We start from the raw sequence: 4,608 nt of genomic DNA on the forward strand, positions 1-4,608 counted from the left end.
AGAAACTCAGCCTGCCTCACAGGCAATCATTATCTTGGGTTAAGTATGTGGGCCGTGGCACAGGATTCACTGGATTCAGCACAAATTTGGTGAGAGAAACAGAGCCAGCCTGTAGTAAAGGCTCTAAAACCCTGCAGGAGTCCACTTGTTTATCTCCCTGTGGTTCCCCGGGTAAAAGATATATTCTTTGATTATACAGTAAATTTAGGGGTTAGAATTATTCTGAAAATCTCTCTCTCTCTCTCTCTCTCTCTCTCTCTCTCTTTCTCTCTCTCTCTCTTTTAGATTCAATTGATAAGATATAATTACCCACTTAAACATACAAAGCCCGGTACCATCCGTCCCTTAAGAACATTTGTAACAACCCATAAAGGTACAGTGTAGAATCTTAATGTCACCCGCCATATTGTCCTGTCACGGCTTCTCTGCCTCCTTTCTCTCTCCTGTCTCCTCCTTTCTGTTCTAGTCTCCTCCTCTTCCTTCAACTTCTGTCCCGCCCATCCTTCCTTCTCATCCAATGACAGGCCTCCTTCTATCCTGTACCTGCCCCTCACCTGTACTTTACAAATTCAGTGGGGAGAAGGTTCTGGTGAAGTCACCTGAGTCCTGAGTACAAGACTAGGCAGCTGTCCTTGGGACAGTGGAATTAGCATCAAAATACAGATAACTTCAGGGCAAACCACAGCATTTCCCCCTTTTTGTCCAGTTAAAAAGCCTTTCCACTTATATATAAATTGAGTGCAATTATTACTATTCTACAATTTATAAAGCGTATGACATACTCAACACCCAGTCCATCACTGTATCAGTTAAACAGAAACATTTAGTTGTTCATTCCAGCTTAAGAAAAGCTTAAAATCTATATTATATCTTCGGCTAGCTTCTATACCATCTGATAACTATCTAAGAAAATATGCATATTCAGAGTTATACAGCCTGATAGGCTATACTAAGTGACTTCCAACTGTAGCAACGTGGTTCTAGCATAGCTGGGGGATTAGATGTGAAACTCTTCTGGTGTTTACTTTGACTATTATAAGGACTGAGTAATACATTTTTAAAACATATAAAAATACAAAAGGATTATTTAGTAAACTATACCACAAGGCAGCTGTCTTCTGTGACATTCAAGGTATCTTGAGTTGCTAAACGCCGTGAGATTGAAAACTAATTTTAAGAGTCAAATAACTTTGACTTTGAAAGCCACCTAATGGTCTATGAGGTCTGAGGTCTGGAACTCGTTTTTTATTTCTGTATTTGAATGTGCCTCACCCCGGGGTTGACAAGAGCAAGTTCGTATGGGTGCCTAATGGTGTATCATAGAGGATTTAACTTAATTCCACCATAATGAATTAATTCTCTCAGTGACACTGATTTGATGACATCACCTTGGCCAAGATTCAGCAATTCCAAACTCTGAGTTATACCCGTGAAGCCTAAAACTGAAAGTGAAGAGGTGGTTTGGCTTTGAGTCCTTGTGAACTCTGTCAGTGAGGGGACGAATGAGGAGGACATTGATTATTCTGAGTAGATGAGTTAAAAATAAAAATCCCAACACTGGTGAGGAAATTGGATTCAGCATTCTCTTAAATTGTCCCCCAGAGATCTTCACTTTACAAACAAGGAACCGAGTTGAGTTAAGAGAAGCCTCGCATGGGGGTTGCCTCTTATTAGCAGATGTTGCTTGTGCCCTCGTTAGTCACTGTAAAGAGGGACGGCAAGGTGCCACCTCTGTTGTACTGCAGGAGAATATTTTCACCAACTTGGTAAAGGGGGAATGGGTGTAAAACTACTCATGCTGCATTTTCCAGGACTGGGTTTGATTTCCTTTTGGGTTTGTTTGTTTTGTGGAACGGAGGGGACGGTGCATCCTATTCTTACTGGCTTGTATTGTTACCCCAGGAATGTTTTGGCAGATGCAAAATTAGAAACAAACTTCATGTGTTCTTTGGTGCCCTTCAGGGCCTGAGAGGACAGGAACAAAGTATCGTGGTTTGTCATCAGAGCTCCAGGAAGCCACAAGGAAACGGAGCTTAGGAACCAAATTGCTCAAAACTGGAAAGAAGTGAAAAAATGTACAGCAGATGCTGCCAGACTGGAGAACAAGCCTGGGGGACAGCAAAGCTGATTGGCCTCAAACAATGGCTGTTTGCACTGGAGAACACACACACACACACACACACACACACACACACACACACACACACACACACCACACCACACCACACCTCTGCTTATCTCCAATTCTGTTTTACAGTCATTTCCCTGGGAAATGGATAACTGTGGACGCAAAGACACACTTGGCCTAATTTGCCAGGCTCTTCGGAGTCATGGGTGTCACCCTGAATGTCTGATATGTGTGTAGATGGTTTCTGCTGGCTTCAGTAAAACTGGAAAGCACTAACTCTATAATTATCATTGTTTTTGTTTTTTTTCTGAACTATTGGAAGGGGTTGGTTGTCAGTGCCTGGGTGTTGAAATGGGAATGTTATACTCCTTTTTTTGGAAGTGTTCCCCATGTTTATAGACCAGTAACACAATGTCTGGGTAAAGTCAATCAAGACTGGTACCCACTCTGAGTCTGTGAGTGCTTCAACTATGAACATGTATTTTTATTCCTGCTTATAAACAGTTCTCCTGCTTAATCAGGTAAGTATTCATTAAGGCAGTACTCTCCAAATGCCATTTTAAGTACCACTCTGTAGTCTTTTTCAAAAAGATTTAGTTTCTTTAAAAATAAGTTATCAAGGAATCTGAGGCTGGAGTCTTACCTGCCCCAAGACAACATAGGGGAGACTCTGTACTAAAAAACAAAGCAAATAAGAGATCTTGTATTAAAAACAAAACAACAACAACAATTCTATAAAGAAAGTTTTTATCATAGCTCTGTAGAGAAACAAAGGAAAAAAGAAAAAAAAGAACACTCACCATTGCTACGAAGTCATGATGAAAATAACCTTGCTTTGCTAAGGTCCTGAGCTCCAAGGAACCATCAGACATGTGCTGAAGATAGAGATGACAAAATGGAGACCGTCTCTGAAGATCAGGATGGATGGGCTGTGAGGAAAGAACTGTGGAACCTGACAGAACTCTGAGGCCTGCAGAAGCCCGGTCTCCATCTTAGAAGTAGACATTTATCTTGCTCTAAGAAGTGAGTCTATGTTTATTGGGTGAAGAAAAGAAATCGCCTTTCAGAACTGATCACAGACATGTTTATTCTCTCTCTCTCTCCCTCCCTCCCTTTCCCTCTCCCCCCTCCCTCCCTCTCCCTCCCTCTCCCTCCCTCCCTTTCCCTCTCCCTGTCTCTCCCTCCCTCTCCCTCTCCCCACCTCTCTCTCTGACATGTGTGTTCCAAAGGCAACTTAGTATATGATAGTCCACTTACTACCTGCTGTTTCTGGAAAATTCAGATGCAGGTACTAGGCTCTATGAATTTGTGGATTCTCACAGTTCAACTTACAGGGAAGCTGATTACCTGCAAGTAAACCAAAGTCTAGAGAAGTTTATTTGCCCAAAGCTACACTCAGGTAACTCAACTCAAATTGCCTACAATTTGGGGCATCTTGTTAATGTCTGCATTTTACAATATATTAAACTCACATTTGGTGTTTTGTGTCTAAACAACCACACTTGTTCTGAAGAGCACTTGTTTTCTCTAGTAGTTTAGCACCTGAGAGAGGTGCATTCCAAGTATCTCCTAGTGCCTTGGGACCCTGGGCTAGCCAATATCCATTCTTCCTTAGGCAAAGGCAGAGAAACAGAAGAGCTGGCAAGAGTAACTGCACACGGGTGCATTTTAAGCCACTGGGGATCATATTTACGAACATTCTTCCCATTGGGCAAAGCAAGACATGGGATGAACACAAAGTCATCGTTAGCAGAAGAGACAGAATATGGCAAAACCCAAGACAGAGGGAGGGATGGTACATTGACATTTTCTTTTAAATTTTCTTTTATTTAAAAATTGAGTTTATTGTAATCACCATGGCCATCACCACCACCACAATCACCATAGCCATCACCACCACCACCATCACCATTGCCACCACCACCACCACCACCACCACCACCACCACCACCACCACCATCAACGTGTTTAGCTCACGTATGCCACACACAGCCTCCTTGTGGAGGTCAAAAGAGAACTTGCTGTAGCCTGTTCTCTCCTTCCAGAGTAAATAGTAGGGATCAAACTCGTATCCTTTGGGTTTGTTCGGCAAGTGTTTTACCCACCACTAAGTCATCTTGCTAGCCCCATTTTATCTTATTTTATTTTGATTTTTGTCCTTTTGGTGACAAGATCTCCCATGAGCTCATGACATAGCCATAAGTGGCTTTCTTGCCCCCCCTCCCCCAAAGATCTGGGCCAGAGAGTGGGTGCTGCCACTCCCACCCCTCAAGCTCTCAAGTTCAGCCCCACGGGCCCAACCTCTCTGTCATTTTCTTGGTTACTGTTGACTTTCTTACCTATAAGAAGTGCCTCATCCAACTCCAATCCAAACACAAGAATATTTCACCACAGAAAGGACATTGCACTGGTTTCTGAAGGAGTGGGACCCTCTTTGCACTCTGAATGATGAATATCAAACAGAGTGGGAACTGCAGCAA

This window comes from Rattus norvegicus, chromosome 19 (genome assembly GCF_036323735.1).
Source record: "Rattus norvegicus strain BN/NHsdMcwi chromosome 19, GRCr8, whole genome shotgun sequence".
Taxonomy (NCBI): Eukaryota; Metazoa; Chordata; class Mammalia; order Rodentia; family Muridae; genus Rattus; species Rattus norvegicus.